The sequence below is a fragment of the Chinchilla lanigera genome, unplaced genomic scaffold (assembly GCF_000276665.1).
Source record: "Chinchilla lanigera isolate Chin_1 unplaced genomic scaffold, ChiLan1.0 scaffold00084, whole genome shotgun sequence".
In the NCBI taxonomy this organism is placed as follows: Eukaryota; Metazoa; Chordata; class Mammalia; order Rodentia; family Chinchillidae; genus Chinchilla; species Chinchilla lanigera.
The window spans coordinates 9,025,420-9,044,264 of record NW_004955485.1 but is presented as its reverse complement, the minus strand read 5'-3'; the positions used below and the strand labels follow the sequence as shown (position 1 = coordinate 9,044,264).

The 18,845-nt window shown below is 46.2% G+C and overlaps 1 long non-coding RNA gene across 1 annotated transcript in view; it reads right to left on the bottom strand.

Moving 5' to 3' along the window:
* Positions 1-17,412, bottom strand: part of LOC102028758 — a 23,407-nt gene extending 5,995 nt beyond the window's left edge. The window contains exons 1-3 of the long non-coding RNA XR_001231065.1: positions 17,327-17,412; positions 15,420-15,474; positions 13,062-13,328 (exon numbers count right to left, since the gene is read on the bottom strand). This is a non-coding gene — a long non-coding RNA (uncharacterized LOC102028758). The remainder of the gene's footprint in view (positions 1-13,061; positions 13,329-15,419; positions 15,475-17,326) is intronic.
* Positions 17,413-18,845: the final 1,433 nt, after the last annotated feature.

Here is an 18,845-nt window from a genome sequence, read left to right as displayed (position 1 = left end):
ATAGCAATTTCCAAGCCTCAACACAGAAAACAAATAAACAACAACAGCAAATAGAAAATGAGAAAACACAGAAACAGTGCAATTCATAACACCAACTCACCCAAGGCAAACCAAGGGGCCTTTGAGGTGAAAGAAATCAAAAGCCACCAGCTAAATTTTATGAAATGGTAGCAGCAGAAATAACAAGACAGATCAATAAGTCTTTTGACAAAAAAGCAACAAGATAATTAAAGAGATGATGTCCATGATGAAGGAAATGATTAGTGAATAAAGAATAGATATAGATTTACAAAATAGAGGTGCTTAGGAGAGATATGAAAACCATGAATGCTCAACATAGAAAAGAACTAGATTCCATAAAACAGACTCAAATAGAAATCCAGGAAATTAAAAATTCTACTGGAAGTACACACAGCAGAGTCAATTAATGGGAAAATAGAGTATCAGATCTAGAAGACAGGGTTGTGATTGGTGATTATCCCATGAAAGACCTCTTAAAAATAGCAAGGCACCATGAAAAATCAATACAACAGCTGCTGGATGACACAAAGAAGACTAACATAAGATTAATTGGAATCAATGAAGAATCAGAAGATAGCACAAAGGACATAAAAAATCTGTTCACAGAAGCAATAGCTGAAAATTTTTCAAGCATGGAAAAGGAATTTGAGATACAAGTAAGTGAGGCATATAGAATTCCAAATAGCTGTGATCAGGAAAAAACTACACCAAGGCATATTATAGTCAATATTCCAGAAATTCAATACAAGAATAGATTACTAAAAGCTGTTAGAGAAAAGAAACAAATCACCCATAAACAAAAACTCATCAGAATCACAGGCGACTTCTCAACTCAAACCTGTAATTTAAGGAGAGCTTGGAGTGAAGTATTTCAAGCCACAAAAAAATAACCTCTAACTCAAATGGATGTAGCCCACAAAATTGTCTTTCAAAATTGGTGGAGAAATAAGATACTTTCATGATAAAGAACATCTGAAGAAATTCATGACCACCAAACCAACTCTCCAAAAAGTTCTGCAAGATTTTCTAGAAAAAGGCAATGAAGACAAAGAGTCTTCATTAAAGATTGATGGATTCTGATTGGAAGACTGATTGGAAATCAATGGCAAAAGAAACCACAAAAGAGTCCCAGTAGAACGAATCCATCAGGCAAGGCAAGCAGTTAAACAGAAGGGAAAGAAAGGAAACCAACAACAGGAAGATAATATGTCAAGGATAAATCAATACATATCATTTATGATCATCAAAGTGAAAATGGTCTCAATTCACCAATCAAAAGAAACATATTGACAGAATGGATCAAGAAACAAGATCCAACAATATGCTGCATACAAGAAACACATTTAAGGAAAAAAGAAATCGTAGGCTGAAAGTCAAAACATAGAAAACAATACTACATGTGAAAGGAACATGGAAAAAAGCAGGGGTAGCTATTCTATTTGCAGACAAACTGGATTTGAAAGTAACGCTGATCAGAATAGACAAAGAAGGTCACTACATACTTGTTAAAGGAATAACCCAAGAAGAAAAGATAACAATCATAAATATATATGCACCAAATACTAGTGCACACACAACTCTACAAAACAAAGTTAAAGAATGCAAAAAAATCAAATAAGCACTAATGCAATTGTAATGGGAGACCTCAATACCCCACTCTCTTAAGTAGACAGATGCAGTAGACAAAAAAAAATCAAAGAAATATCAGAGCTGAACCAAACCTTTGAACCAACGGACTTAGTAGGTATCTACAGAGTGTTCTACCTAACAACAGAATATACATTCTTCTCAGCAGGACACATACATCCTTCTTCACAGCAGGACTCACTCCAAAATAGACCACATACTGGCTCATAAAACATGGTTAAGTAAATGCAAAGGAATTGAAATTATCCCATGCATATTATCGATCATAGTGCAATGAAATTGGAAATCAATGGCAAAAGAAACCACAAAAATTACATAAACTCGTGGAAATTAACACTTCTGTACCACTAGTTGGTCCCAGGTGAAATAAAAGAAGTTAAACAGTTTCTACAATTAAATGATAACCCAATACAACATAGCAGAACTTATGGGATGCAATGAAAGCAGTCCTACAAGGCAAATCTGTATGCCCTAACATTTTGAATAGATTCAGGACATTGAGGCAACCACAAAAAGACATTCATAAAATATACCTTCCAGAACTGCTTCAAAAAGTGGCAAGAATGATGGGATAAACTGGGAGTGGTGTAATCCCAGCACTTGGGAGACTGAGGCAAGAGGATCGTTATGAGGTTGAGACCAGCCTGGGCTACGTAGTGAGCTCAAGGTCAGCCTGAACTGCCAGCCTGAACTGCATAGTGAGACTCTCAAAAAGACAAAAAAATTAAAAAAAGAATGATGGGATAAGTGTGTTCAAAGGAAGGGGAGTATTTAAGGGGGATTAATGGCAATGTGTTTTTTACTGTACTTTTAAAAATTTAAATATTTATTGTTTTCAGTCACACATTAAATTTGTTAAATCCTATGACCTTAAACAGAACACACCAAATCATGGTACCATCAATTATAAATTCACTCCTTTTTATTCTCATGTTGAGTGTGTGAGATTAGCTGCAGAATATCATATTGTACTTGGTGACTGCAGTAGGTACCTTTCTATCATTGAATTTCCTACACTGAAGCAGAGATTGTATCTTTCCTTTTTTCAGCAAGATTGGAACAAACACAAGTGACTGGTGAAGAGTATGGCAAAATAAATTTTTTTGTATAAACATTTAGAAAAAGACAGGGCTGGCCTTGGACTTGTGATCTTCCTCCTTCAGCCTCCTGAGTGCTGTGATTAAAGGCATGCATGACCACACTTGGCTCCCTATTGTTTTCATTGTGGATTTGCAGTTTCTTGTATACTCTAAATATCGGTCCTTTGTCAGTTTTGTATTGTGCAAATCTTCTCCCAGTCTGCATGTTTTATTCATCTGTTAGTTGCACTTGGGTTTCTTGGGAACAAAATGCTTAAGTGTAACATGGTTAAATCCATGCACTAAAAGAAAATCTTTTGGGCTGTGGGTGTATCTCAGTGGTAGCGTCCTTGGCTAGTGTGTGTGAGGCCCTGGGTTCTATCCTCAGCACCACAAAACAAAACAAAACACAACACAACAAAACAAAGCAAAATCAACGGTGGTTTCTACCCCGAGAGAGGAGCTCACTATGCAGCCCAGGACAACTGTAAGGTCATGAGGCCCCTTCCTCAGCTTCCAAAGTGCTGGCAGTGTAGGCGTGCACCACCATGCCCAGCTCTGCTTTGTACTCCTGAAGATTATTTTAGAAATCCCCCCACCCCATACCCACAACATTCCTGAGCACTTCTCTTATTTAATTCAGAGACTTGTTGTTATTGTTAAAGTCCTCGGTACATCTGGAATTCACCAGAACAGCGAGTCACTGATGCAGCCTCACCTTTCTGCTGCACGGTGCGTCAGTTCTATTGGTTCCTCTTTTATTGTTGTTGTTTTTCGGTTTTTGTTTCTTTCCGGGACCAGGAATCAAACTCATGGCCTTGTGCTTGCCAGGCAGGCGCTGTGCCACTGAGCTAAATCCCCAGCCCCATGAGCTAAATCCCCAGCCCCTTGGTCCCTCTTATTAACTCTCCCCTGGCCTCTGGTTGCCGATGTGTCATTCTTGCACATGTGATTCCTGTACGCACAAAGGCCTGACTTTGAGTTGTCTAACTTGTTCCACTTGTTATTTTCCTGCGCTTTTCGGTTGCTCTTTGTCGTCGTCTCTGTCCCTGGTGCCCAGCGTCCTCCTCACTCTTCCTCTCACAGCCGACCTCCTTACCCGTGAACTCTCATTTCCAGTTCACCTTTAGAATAAGTTTGCTGAATGCCCAAGAAATATCCTTCTGAGACTTGGAACTGCACTGACTCAGCTTGATTTATTCGGGAGATTTGTCAACTTTACGATGCCTATTTGTTCACATTTTCCTGTAAGTCATTAAAAGATCCGTCACTTTCCCTCCAGAAAGGATGTACGCTTTTCTTACAAATCAGCTCCTTGATGTGTCACGTTTTCTGCTGTTTTCATGGGGTATCTTATTTTATGGGCGATGAACCGCGGGGTGGAAACCACTGTTGATTTTGTAAATTGATCTTGGGCTTGGCAACCTTGCTAAATTTGCTTCTAGTCTTTTCCTGTGAGATTCTCATTCTCAAAACTTTAAACACACACACACAGATGAGAGAATAATGCAATAAACATCTGTTTAGCACCCCCTACATGCAGCAGCATTAGTATTTTGTTACATTCTGTCCTCCTCACATGCATGCATACTTGTAATAAAGTCAGACTCATGGCGCTGCACCCCTAAATATATCAGCCTGCACCACTTAAGAACATGGACCTTCTACATAGCTACACAAAATTATTACAGCTGAGAAGACAAACAAGTGGTATTATTGCCTAATACCCAGCCCATTTCCCACTTTCTCCAGGTGTTCCCGTGTCTGTTACAGCTGCTCTACCCCCACCCCGCCCATAGTGCTGGGCATCAGCCCAGGGACCTCCTGCATTCTCAGCCCCTTTCCATATTTTTGAGACAGGGTTTTCCTAAGTTGCCCAGGCTTGAACTGGCTATCTTCCTGCCTCAGCCTCCTGAGTAGCTGAGATTACAGGTATGCACCACTGTGCCTGGCTTATACCTTTATTTGTTGCTGTTGTTGAGTTTGGTTTGTTTGTTTTTAACTGGATCCACTCAAAGTTCATGTACTGCATTTGATCTTTGGGATTCTTTACTACCTTAACACTCTCCACATGAGATTTTATTTTCAGTTACAGGAGTCTAGGTCAGGCTTTCTTTTTGGTCAGTCCCATAATTTGGATTTTGTGACTGTTTCCACACAATAACATGTATTTGCTCTGTCCTCAGTGTGTCCTGTGGTAGAAATGAGAGCCGAATATAAAGGCTGATTAAATTCCGGCAACACGTCTTTGGCATAACTACCACATGAATGATGTGGACTTCGTTCCACACCACGCCAGGAGGTCTGTACTGGCAGGTTACTTCACGATTAGCTGAGCTAAATGTGATTGCTTGGTTAAAGTGATGACTCCCAGCTCCCTCCGCCCTACAGTTTTCCTCTGTAATTAATAAATGGCCCCGGCCTCCCAAATACCTGGAATTAGAAGCACGTGCCCTGTGTCCAGCCTGAGCCAGGGCCTTGTGCATGCTAAGCCACTGAACTACATCCCCAGCCCTATTTTCTTTGTTTTTGTTGGTTTCTACTGCTTTTATAGCTTTGTGCATAAACTGCATCAGCTCATTTGTTCCTACTTATTTTCTGATATGCTTGAAGCTATAAAATTTCTTCTAAATACTGTTTTAATTTTATCTCGCTGGTCATGGTGGCACACACTTATAATCCCAGCACTGGGGAGGCTGAGGCAGGAGGATTGCTGCGAGTTCAAGGCCAGCATTGGCTACCTAGTGAGTTCAAGGCCAGGCTGAACTGTATAGTAAGACCGTGTCTCAAAAAAAAAAATTATTCCACAAATTTTTATTTGTAATGCTTTCACTGTTTATGTTCAAGTACCTTTAAACTTTCTCATTATTTTCTATTTAATTCTAGAATCATTTGAAAGTATTTTTTAGTTTATACTCAAGAATTTTTAAAGTTATCCTATTGCTTTCTAGTTTAATTGCTGTATAGTCTGAGAACTGCTTCATTTTATAACTATTCCCAATTTGAGGATGAAAATTTCCCTATAAATTTATCTACACAAACTCATTAATCATAATGATTAAATATTCTATGTGTTTATTTAGTATACCTAAATGATCAGTTCTGGGAAGGGTCTGTTACAGATTTTCTCCATGTACTGCATGACCACACTGTACTCCATAATTATGTACAGTTATTTTGGGTCTATTTAAAATTTTTGAGGGCAGGCATGGTGGTGCATGCCTGTAATCCCAGTACTCAGAAGGTTGAGACAGGAGGATTGCTGCAAGTTCGAGGCCAGCCTGGGTTACAAAGTGAGTTCAAGGCCAGCCTAAACTGTATAGTGAAACCCTGTCTCAAAAAGACAAAAAAAGAAAAAAAGGAAAGAAAAGAAATCTTGACCATTGTTGATTAAATATTCCTACCTATTCCCAAGTTTTTTCAGCTTTATATACTTTGAAATCTACATCACTAACTTCATACATGTCAACAGCTATATCTCCTTGATTTATTTTCCAGTATATAGTGCTTCTTTTTACCCTTTATGTATTTTTTTATCCTTTATATTTTTTAACTTAAAATATTTTTGGTGAGAAAATATGATCTGAAAATTGCAGCAATGACTTTTTTGGTGTTGATTTTGCTTTATCTTTTTTTTCCTTTATTTTCAACAAATGGCAACATTTCAGTTGAATAATTATTTTAATCTAACATGAGATTCTTTGGCTTTTGATTTATAAATTTAATCCATTTACACTTATTTATTTTGCTGTTATATTCAGACAGATCAGCTATCTTACTTTACATTTCCTATTTACTATGTCTATTTTTTTCCTTTTTTTCTTCCTTCATAACTTTTGGAATAGAATATTTTTTTGCTGGTTTAAAAGTAAAGCATTCTGAGAAGCCAGAGATATACCTCAGCAGCACAGTGCCTGCCTGGCAAGGGCCAGGCCGTGAGTTCAATTTCCAGTACCAAAAAAAAAAAAAAATGGAAAGCATTCTGTAGCCAGTGGGGGCCCACACCTGTAATCCCAGCACCAGGATGCTGAGGCAGGAGGATCGTTGTGAGTTCAAGACCAGCTTGGGCTACAAAGCGAGCTCAAGGTCAGCCTGAACTGCACAGCAAGACCCTGTCTCAAAAAGACCAAAGAGTAAGTAAATAAATAAATATTTTTTAAAAGTAAAGCTTTCTTTTTCATTCTTGTGGATGTTACTCCTAGTTTATTGTACCATATTTCTTTGAAAATAAGATCTAACTGGAAAATAAGCCCTAGCACGATTTTTCAGGATATTTGTAATATAAGATCTGCAACAAAAATAAGCCCCAGTTAAGATCATCAGCCAGAAGGATGCATTTAGTATGTCTGTTACAACACACAGCAGACATAGTTAAAATAAACAATAGTATAACATAATTAAGCCGGGCATGGTGGTGCATGCCTGTAATCCCAGCACTTGGGAGGCTGAGGCAGGAGGATCACCGTGAGTTGGAGACCAGCCTGGGCTAGAAAGTGAGCTCAAGCTCAGTCTGAACTCCGTAGTGAGACCCTGTCTCAAAAACAAAAAACAAAAAAAAACCTTATAATTAAGTTTTTGTAAGTACCCAAACAGGCATCTTTAGAAGAGAGGTAAATATCTATGTAAACCAATGAATTAAAGACTTATTGCTAAAGGACAAAAAAAGTACAGGCACAAAGCATGACTCACTGGGGATATAGCTCAGTGGCATAAGTGCCTGCCTGGTAAGTGCAAGGTCCTGAGTTCAAGTCCTAGCACTGAAACAAAAAACAAAAACAAAGCATGACTAATGTGCACATTTGGTAATGAATAGACATGGTTATGTCTAGTATCAATTAACTTAGTACTTTGTGTGTTGTAATGTTGTACCATGAGCAGGCTACAGGAACAAGAAGAGCTTATTTCAGGAGAGCTCTATTGCTGGACATGAGCTACTGGGACCAATAATTCTATAGGAAATGGAGTCCCAGGAAATTCAGGCTGGAATTTAGGGTTGGGAGAGTCATGATGATGTTCCAGAAGAAGATGACATGACTATGTTTGCATAAATGTAGATTTTTGCACATGAATAAATGTAGATGGTTGTACATGAAAAAGTAAGCCATTCCCTCAAAATAAGCCCTATTGCATCTTTTGGAGCAAAAATTAATATAAGACCAGGTCTTATTTTGTGGAAATGTGAGAGTCCCGCTTGTGTGCATTTATCCCTTTTAATTTTGTTTGTCAAAAGTTCATCTTTACACCTCCACTGGACCTCACTCACTTTCATGTCCAGACTCAGCGCTTTCATTGGATCATCCAGCACAGGGCCCACCCCCACCAGGCTGCACACCAGCAGATGACCTGCAGGCCAGTGAGCAAAGCTTCACCTACACTTACAGCCACTCCCATGAGAGTGAGCTCCGCCTCCTGTAGATCAGTGACAGCATTAGAGTCTCCTGGGAGCAGGAACCCTGCTGTGAGCTGCACATGTGAGGGATCCAGATTCAGAGCGCTACATGAGAATCTAACGCCTAATGAGCTCAGGTGGAGCTGAGGCAGTGATGCCAGCTTTGGGGAGTGGCTGCAAATGCAGATTAACAGTAGCAGAAAGACTCAAACAGAGACCATCGCAAATCAACTGCTTGAAGACTCATTAAAACCCTACCTGTGAGTGACAATTACGCTGCACCTTGGGCACCTAATAGCAACTGAGTTGATGTATTCCATTGCACAGCTGTGCCTGGTGGTACTTTTAAGTCAGAACTCAACACTTATTTTACGGGTACAGGGCCTGCCCATTATTTTATTTACCACTTCTAGCCCCACCTCTACCCAGCACTATGCACTTGTCCCAGTCAGTTTTGGTCCCAAAAAATAACCCTGCTTTAGAATTCTACTTAGATTATGGGTTCACTGTAGCAGGTGATTCACACTGTCCAAGCCTGTTTTGTATGCATGGCTACTGGCTATCCAACAAAGCCAGGAAACCCTCAAAATTGTTTTTCCACATGGAGGTCAAGCACCCTGTATTAAAAGGCAAGTCTTCGGAGTTTTTCAAAAGGAAAAAAAAAAAAAACAAAAACAAAAACCAGGAACAGAAGCAGTTACCGAAGGCCACCATATCACCAAACGTGTCTGCATTGTGAGAGTCGTTCTTAGCGGCTAATCACGTTGCTAAAGCTAAGCAGACCTTTACTACTGTGGAAGAGCTGACCCTGCCTGATGCAAAGGACATCTGCTCTGCTTTGGGAGAGGCTGCAGTTCAGAGCTGGTGTGTGTCCCTCTTTCAGCTAGCACCATCACTAGAGAGTTGATGAAACATCAGAGGACACTGAGGCACACTTGTTAGAGAGGATTCATGAGTCACCATGGTCACAGTCCAGGTGGATGAGTCTCCCGATGTTGGCAAGGCAACAATGCCTGTCTTCCTGCAGTACAGTTTTCAGGAGGATGTGCCTTAGGGTGTGCGATGCGCACTTCAGTTGTCAACCAACGGCACAGCAGCAGAACTGTTCAAGTCTTTGAGTGAGTACACATCAGGAAAACGGACCTGGACATTCTGTGTCAGCAGAGGCATGAATGGAGCAGCTGCCATAAATGAAGGCTTCCTGGTTTCACAACTTGGGCTAGAGGTCACTTCTGAACATGAGTCTCTATACTGCATCACAGACAAAGGCTGGTGAGCCACAAAATCTCACCTGAACTTAACATTTTATAGGATGTGATTAAAATTATCAACCACATTAGAGCACTTGCCCTTAACTCACATCTGTTTATGCAGCTCTCTGAGGAGATGGACACATTACACAAGTCTTCTCCTATACACAAATGAGATGGCTTTCTAAGGGTAGATCACTGGCCAGAGCTTTTATGGGAGCTGCTCCAGAGGTGTCTTCTAGAAAAGCCGTCACCACTGGCAGCACATCTCCGTGACAGAGAATGGGCCCCAAAACTTGCTTACTTGTGTGACATATCCAGCCTGCTGAGCGAACTCAACCTGTCGCTTCAGACAAGAACAACTGTGTTCAAGTTGGCAGATAAAGTGGATGCATTCAAAGCCAAGTTGGAATTATGGGGGGGACAAACAAACACTGGGATTTTTGACATGTTTCTAACATTAGCAGAGGTTTTGCAAGAGAACTTCAAATCTTCCTACATTCCATACTAACGTGAAGGCAAATATCCTGATATTGCCACAAAAGCACTGCAAAGCTTGCTTCTGTTTCCGACCTCTTATCTTTGTGAAGCAGGGATCTGACAGCAATGAAGCTGCAGAGTAGACTGCTCTCATGCACACACTTCAGACGTCACTGTCTCCCATGATCCCGAGATGGCACTGTCCCCCTGCAAGAAATCCAGCTGAGGGCTCCCACTGAGTCTGAATTATGGTGAGTTGTATAGTTATTTCATTAAATATTACTATGCACTAATGATAGAAATAAAGTGCCCAATAAACACAGTGTACTTGAGTCACCCCCAAACCACCCCTGCTCCCCCTCTGCGGAAAAGTTATCTTCAACAAAACCAGTCCTTACTGCCAAAAAGTTGGGGCTGCTGACCTGGATGTAGCTGGGGGGATTTCATTCCTCTCTTTACTTATTTAGACTACCGTACACCTTGGAGTGCTTCAGTCCCCCGTCATCCTCGTACCTTTCTGTGTTCTCTGGGATTTAATCCTGTTCTCACTGAGCACTTCCTCCACAAGTGTCTCTCAAAGACAGCCATTAGGCAACGGATCTTCTGAGGCCCCGAAAGCGTGAGAGCATCTTTATTATTTTAATTTTGTACTAAAATTAAAATTTTGCTGAAAGAAAAATGGCATGTCCTTTTCTTGAATCCAGCATTTTTACTGAGGAAACTAAGGTCCTTGTTCCTGTGGGTTGTTTGGGGTTGGTCTTCCCATTTGTTTTCTTATTTATTTGTCTTCATTCTCTGGAAGCTTTTAGAATGTTTTGTTGGGGCTGGGGATTTAGCTCAGTGGCACAGCGCCTGCCTGGCAAGCATGAGGTCATGAGTTTGATTCCCAGTACTGGAAAAAAAAACTAGAATGTTTTGTCTCTCATTTTTACTAAATTTTACTATGCTGCTCTCCAGTGTTATTGTTTTTTTTCCTCACCTATCTTCTTAGTATCCTGTCTGTAATTCTGGGAAGTCTAGGAATTTGTTTTTCAGTTTTGTTTTGTTTGTGCATTAGAATCACACATTTTACCACTGACCGACACCTTCAGAGCTGGGAATTCACTTAGTTACTATTTTTCAGATATTTACTTCCAGATTTTCTCCCTTCTCTTCTGGAACTCCCATTTTGGAGACATGTCTATCTTCTGGATTTAGTCACTTTACCCTTGTACTTTTTACCCCTTTATTCCTTCCTGACACATTCTGGGAGAGTTTGCAGGCTTACCTTCCAGCTTAGGAATTGATTCTTAGTCTGAATCTATTTCCTACTCCACTTACACACTAAACTTTGTGTCCCAGCTATTCTTCTGTACTTGATAACTTCTTTATAGGTATCATTCCTGTTCCAAATATATAATGATCTCCATTTTCTCTTATAGGATGTTTTTATGATTACTTCAAATTCTTGTTCTCACTAGTCCATTAATTCTCTTCCTCATTTTTTTAGATTTCTTTTACAGACATCACATGACCCGGGTGCCTTATTTTTCTTCGTGAGCTCATTTCCCGGGGTTTCATGCCTTTGTCTGGTGGTGTGCGTCTGGGAGGGAGCTACTTTCTGGGTCGTCTTCTTTTCCACAGTGCTGGGGATCAGCCCAGGGCCACACACATGCTGGGCAAGGGTTCCACTGAGCTCGCCCGCTGCCGCCACCCTGGCTGTCTCCTCCCAGTCTGCTGAGGCAGGGGAGTAAAGCAGCTCTGAAAGCTGTGGTCAGAAGCAGTTAGACAGACAGGGGCCAGGGATATAGCACAAGCACCTGCCTGGCAAGCCCAAGGTCCTGAGTTCGAGTCTTGGTACCAAAAAAAAAAGAAGCAGTTAGACAGATACAAAGAAGCGGGAGTGTTCTCCCCGCCCCTCTCTCTCTCTGCTGCCTGATCTTGAATCTGAACCTCCAGATGTGTGAGCTAAATAAACCTTAAACCTTTCTTCACAGGTGCCCTCTTTCTGGTATTTCACTGCAGTATCACAGCGCTAAACCACGCCATCTTCCCTGAGAACTAGCGCTTTGCTAGTTGAGAAGCGAGCCCAGCCTGGGGTCACCACTACCCTGTGGAGCCCTTACATAAGGATTGTGTTCCTTTCTCAGCATACTTTACTGCCACCTGTTAAAATTCTGACTAGAGGCATTTTCAGTGTCTACAGTATGACTAGGACCCCTCAGAAATGCACCCGCACAGTCCTCAGAACTGCATGTGGACACACATTGTGCCAGCCTCCCCCACCGACTTGCATCTTGACACCCTGCCTTCTTCCGAGGCCCAGCCGAGTGGACATGAGAGGATAGCTGACATGAGCCGGCTGAACAGGCTGCTTCACCCAGGAATCTGAAGCTGTATAGTATGTCATTGTTTACTAGGAGAAAATGCCAGCCAGGCATGGTGGTGCACACCTGCAATTCAAGCTACCCAGGAGGCTGAGGCAGGAACATCACAAGTTTGAGGCTAGCCTGGGCAACATAGTGAGACCCTGTCTCAGAATAAAAATTAAAAGGGCTGGGGGTGTAGCTCAGCAGTAGAGTTTTGTTATGGTTTATGTCTAGATGACCCCCCCAAAGCCTCATATAGTCAAGGGGGGAAGGCTTTTCAGAGGCGGCTGAATCTAGAGTTTGCAGTTGGTTCATTGTCTAGTGCTGGGGTTGCGGCTGTGAATGCTACACCCACGCTAGGGTGCGTAGCCTGGTTACAATGTAAGGGAGGAAAAGAGGCTTGCTCCTTCCCTTTTGCTCTTGTTGCTTTTGTCGTCCTTGCAGCCATGAACTGTTGCTCCTCTGCCATGCCACCCTGCCTTGGGGCCAGCTGATTATGGACTGAAACCTCCACCCTGATTATGGACTGAAACCTCCACAAACTGTGAGCTAAGTAAACCTTTCCTTCCTTAACTTTGGGTGTCAGGTATTTTGTCCCAACAATCAGAAAAGCAAGTCAAGTGTTTACCTAGCATGTGTAAAGCCCTAGGTTCAATCTTCAGTACAAGAAAGAAAAAAAAGAAAGGAAGGAAAGAAGGAAAGGAAAGGGAAGGGGAGGGAAAGGGAGAGAGAGAGAAAGGAAATGCCAAGTTGTGGCTGGGACAGCCGTTTCCTGACATGTGTCAGAGTTCCTTGTTTGCACAGAGTGCAATTCGAACTGAAACGGGTGACTGAAAAGGGAATGTACCGGAAAGAGCCTCAGAACGCCGGGGAGCAGGCCGGGAAGGAGGAACAGCGTGTCAGGCCTCCGCCGCAGCCGCCCTTTCACGTGTCCTCCGCGGGGTCTGCCGCGGCTCCTTCGCTCCGGTGCTGCTGCATCCCAGCCCAGGTTCCTGCGCTGGTTCCTCTGGCATCCTGCTGACCCTCCTGTCCGCGCTATCCTGGGGACGCGTCTGCCCCTCTGTCTCTGCTGGAATGCCCTGTGTGTGTCTGGGCTTGTCAGCCACTTGCTTTTCTGGAGCAGGGAGAGAGAACAACCTTGGAGATTGAACTAAGCGATGCGTTCTAGTTGCTTCCCAGGAGTCACCCCTGTCACTTGGGCCAGTCCGAGTATGTTCTGCTCCTGTGGCCTGTGATTCCCCTAATGGGAGCTTTGCTCCCACACGGACGGGTCACAGATTCTAAGGGCACGCAGTGAAGGTCTGTCAGGCATTCCTGCCTCCCCGAGTGCCCCCTTGTCCCCTGCAGGACCACTTGTTCTCCTCTCACCTTCCGGCTCCAGGCTGGGCTTTCCTTCCCCTCAAAATGGGTTCTCCTATGTCCAGCATGGTGGGGCACCCCTGTAATCCCAGCACTTAGGAGGCTGATGCAGGAGGATCGTTGCCAGTTTGAGACCAGCCTGGGCTACAAAGTGAGCTCAAGGCCAGCCTGAACTGTACAGGGAGACCCTGTCTCAAAAAGAGAAAAAAAAAAAAAAAAGGTTGTTCTTCTGCAGAGTGGGGTGTCATTGGGGTCCCATTAGCAGAGAAGCCCCGTGCCCTTTGTCCCTATCCCTCCTGCTTGGGCAGCCCACGACCCAGGCTGGTAGAAGTGGCTCTACCCCTCCTGCTTCCTGCCCACCCGTCCTGCTGCTCCCCTTTGTAGCCTGAATCCCAGCCCCTACTTTTAGGCCCTGTCATCAGGTTTAATCCTGCCTGCCTGCGGGAGACCCTCCTCCTCCCTGTGGGGGAGGTGTCCCATTACATGGGAAAGTGCAGTTGAAGTCTCTGGGAGGAAGTGTGTCAGAAAGTCTGTCAGAGTGGAGCTAGACCTGCCAAAACCCGGTGTCAGAAGGAAGGCCTGCTGTCATCTGCCTGCCATGGAAACCTGAGCTGGGCTGCGGCTGGGGCGAGGCAGGATGCTCAAGGTAAAAGCAGGAAATGGTGTGGGGAGGGCCAGGCAGAGCTCGGGGCCTCAGGAGCCTGAGGAAGAGGAGGGCTCCAGGGGCTGGGGACGAGACTTCCTTGTCACCGGGCTGCCAGACTGAAGCGGATGGGCCCTCAGGACATCCAGACTCTTTCAGAGCGGGGCGGGGGCCCTCCAGGCTGGCAGCAGGTGCTGCGAAGGTGGAGTTGGAGGGAGAAAGGACCTCCTCCAGCCTGTGGTCAGCCACCTCCCAGGGTGAGAAGTCAGTTCAAAGCAGAGATCCGGGCGGGGAAGGAGGGGCGGGGGACAGCCCGCAGCAGCTAGGCAGCCGAGCAAGCCCCAGAGGTGCTCCTGCCCCAGGCGCAGGCTTCCTGGTCTCCAAGCGCTGCCTGCCCTCCCTCGTCCCTGGTCAGCCTGCAGCCGCCCGCCCTCCAGCCCCTCTGTCAGCCCACGATCTTTGGCCAGGGTCAAGACTTAGTCTGCCTTCCCACTGGGCCCTCACCCTGGCATCTTCCATGCCCCGCAAGGCAGGACCTGTCCCCCATGCCCCTGGGTGAGCCCAGGACCTGCCAAGTTGGGCCAGCCTTGCCCAGGCCAGCCAGGACGTGACATTCCTGTCTCAGCAGGCAGAGGCATCTTAGGTGCCCATCAGAGCCACCTGGAAGGCTTTCGGGAAGCAGGTGAGAGGGATGGAGTGTGAAGGAGGGAGGCATCCGGGCCTCCCGCCTTGTGACAGGAGTACCCGTCCTGCCCGCTCACAGCAGGATGACCGCCCCTAGCCGGCTCCCAGTGTGGATGCCATCCTGGGGCTCCAGCCCCCCAGGGCCTCTGCCCAGCACCATCCCCTGCCTACGCTGCCTTCGGCCTCGCACGCCTCCAGGGCTGCATGAGTGCTGGCCCAGGCCCGCTTGGACAGAGCGCTTCATGCCATCCTCAGCACCCATAGCCAGGGACTAATGTGTCCAGCTCAGAGGCGAAAAGCGAGGCCTAGAAGGGTAAGAAACTTGTCCAAGTTCACACAGACTGCGCTGGGCCTGCAGTCCCACTTTCAGATGTCCTGAGGTTGGGTAGAAAAGATAAAGATAGGGAGAAAGAAGACAGAGGAAACTGTAATTTAAAAATTGTACCTTTAAGAAAAACCGCAGCTGTGGGTTACAGTTACCTAAGGTTGCACTGCCTTCTTCCCCTCTGGGAAACTCACCGCAAAAGTTGCTAACAAGCCCTGCTTTTCATCCTCAAGGAAGCTGCACCGCTGTCTGTAACTCAAACACACAGAGGGCCTGCAGTCCAGCAGACAGGTTGTGAGGGCGCACTTACAGAATAGCAGACTCGCAGGCACTCCATAATAAAAGTTAGAAATCATTCCATAGCCTGTGGCCGTGCTCATGCCACCTGTCACCTAACTGGCCTTGACTGTCCAGGCCCAGATGTTCCCTCTCAACAATGTGCAGGTCAAACTGCCTGCGTCTGGCTTGTGTTTAAAAATATGCAGTGATTCCAACTTGCTTCAAGGCTTCAAGGGCTTCAAGGTGATGCTGGGGGAAGACTGGCTCAGTTGAAGACACGCTGAACACTACCTACTCTTCTACTCTTCTCAGGTCCCCTCCCCCCAGAATGCTCCTGTACAAACCTGCCTGACAATATGTGACATAATTCTGGTATTCCACGCAACCAATCATGTAATGACACGCTATCAGCTTTGTACTTCCCGTTCGAAAACCATACTTAAACTGAATCCAAACCTGATTCTGGGCTGGCGATTTGAACCTCTGGGTTCCCCAAACTGCTGGCATAATGAAAGTTGCCTTCTAACTCCTTGGTGCAAAGAGTCTTCCATTGGGATTGATACTGGTTTTTCTGCTACAAGGTGGAGGCACACACTTGCAGATGGTCCACCGTGAAGATACCCCGAGACCTTGGAGATCCCAACCTCACAGCACGCATCCGGTGCTGAGCACCCACTCTCCCTTCTACCTAAGAAAACTGTTCATGCCTCTCACTGGCACCTTCTGCAGTTCTTTTCTGTGACATAGTGAGTGAACCTGCAGCTACCTCTGGTGGGGTGCAAAAAAGTCCTCTGTCTCCTCTTCAGACCCCAGCTGGTGACACCCTGACTCCAACCAGTGCTTTCATTTGCACGGAGAAGCCCAACCAACACCAGCCTCAGGCAGAGAGAGGAGAGATCCTCAGTGTGCGTGTGCGTGTGCGTGTGTGTGTGTGCGCGTGTGTGCGTGTGCGTGTGCGTGTGTGTTGGGGGAGGGGCTGGACAATCAGTGAATTTTTTTATATAGTGCTGGGGATCAAACTCAGGGCACTGGGCTCACTGGCAAGGACTCTGCCACTACGCCATGCCCTTACAGCTTGCTGTGACTTTGTTTTGTTTTCTTTTTTGAGACAGGTTCTCACTATACAATTCAGGCTGGCCTTGAACGCATGCATAGCCCAGGCTGGCCGTGCGCTCACGGTGATCCTCTCGCCTCTGCACGCTGCACACACTCACCGTGGAGCAGCCCTTCGGAAAGGCTCCAGTTGAGTGTGATTATGAAGAGGTGCCAGACAGCCAGACCCTCCAGAGAGACTCACGTTGTGAGAACAACAGTGAGAAGAGGAACTTTTCCAGGTTAAAACAAAGGAGACCTGGTGATCTGTCCCAGTACCAAATCCAGGAGTGCAATCCTGGCTAAAATGCTCCACAAGGCAGCTTTGGAACAACGGGCAAAGTCCGATGTGGACCGTTCACCAGGTAACATGTATTGATGACATTCCCTTAATTTGGTAACTGCCCTGAGCAGATGCAAACACGAACGCGCCTGCTCTCGGGAGGAACCGGCTGAAGCGAGCCTGACTGTCGGAAACAGCTGCAAAGCCGCAGAGAGCTAGTCATCATAGCGCTGTGTGTGCACCTGTTCACGTGATGAGCAAAGAGAGCAGGAGTAAGGCAAAGGGAGGAGAATGTTAGTTATCCATGCAAAGGAATCTGGGGGTCTGTTAGCTTTTCTGCGGTCTAAATTTTTTCAAAATGAACAGTTGTACAAAAAGGAGTTACTGAGTGAACACACGTGTGTGTCCAGCCGGGCACTCAGGTGGCCTGAGGGGGTGGCAGCTCACCTCTTTGAGGTACGGTGTGCCCACGGGCAGACGGCCAGGCTGCCCCGGGAGACAGGGCCAAGGTCCTTCCCCAGCCTCTGTTTCCACTGTGGGCCTCAAACTTCAGCCTCCTGGCCACTCCCGGACTCTCCCTGGCCAGAACCGAGGAGCAGGGACTGCGCAGCGAGGCAGGCAGGCCCAGGACCGCCTCCCCTCCGTCCTCACACCGCGGATGGTGTGTTTTGAAAGCTGGACAGATCTGGCCACCTGCGTCAAGTGTGTGCGCGGAGGCCTCTGTGAACAGCCGTGGTCCTGAGCGGCAGGAGTGCTCCCTCCGTCCCGCAGGCCTGGCAGGTGCCCGGCGGCGCCTAGCACCAGGCAGAAGCGCTGCACAGAGCCCCTGGGCAGCTCTGGGCCGGGACAGCCGCCCGTGTGTCAACACCCTGCAGGAGAGGTGTGAAAACGCAGGTCTGGAGCTGTCTGAGGAGACTTGGAGAGACAGCGGGGCCGCAAGGTAATCCTGGTGTCTCCCCACGTCTCCGCACTGAAGGCAGGGCCCACTCTGAGGCCTCAGACCTCGAATGTCCTGCTGTTGTTAGTGCTTGACAAGAATGACAGCACTCAACCCGGAGAAGGCCTGATAATTGCTACCAGAAGGCCACTTTCTTTGTTTTTTGAGACAGGGTCTTGCTATGTAGAAGCTATGTAGGCTCCGCCTCCTGAGTGCTGGGATCGCAGGTGTGCACCACCCCACGCAGGTAGAAGCGCTACTCCCGGGACCCGCCACGGGACAGAAGCCAGCTCGGCTTGGGCTCCTCCAGGCCCCAGGCCTGGGCCAATCGGGCCGCACCGTGCAGGTCCACCGTACCGTGGACCATTGCCCCCACAAACTGCCTGCCCTGGCCTGGCAGCCTGACAGTCACCCCAAGGGGCAGTGCCAACGCATCGAGGGAGAGTTCCAGGCCCAGGCTCTGAGCCTGCTTGAGGAATCCTCCCCCAGGGTGCGAGAGGAGAGTTGCTGATCGTTAGCAGAATAACTCACCGCAGGAGGCTACATTTTGGGTAACAAGGTCATGATGGAGGCCAAGGGGCTGCTAGAAGCATGGCCAGTTTGAATGGAACCTTGTCCCTTCTTTAAACATGGGTGCTGACCAACATGCTGTGTGAGCCTCCTTCCCCTCCAGTGTGGGCGAGAGTGGGTACAGACCAAGAAACCCAGGCAGGGCTGAGCCGAGGGTCTCTCCCTCTCTCTCTTCTCTCTCTCTCTCTCTCTCTCTCTCTCTCACACACACACACACACACACACACACACAGGTGGAGATTAGAGCACAACGGCTAGAACTAAGTGTTGCATAGATCCAGGATTAAGGAAACCACCTCTTTGGGGATTTGTTGATGGAAATAAAAGGAAAAAGAAAAAGAGAAAGAGAAAGAAAAAGAGAGAGAGAAGAAAGGAAGGAGGACAGAAGGAAGGTGGTCTGCTGAGACTGGTAGGAGTGAGAAGAGACCATGTGGGCAAACTGGGAAAGGGGGAGACACG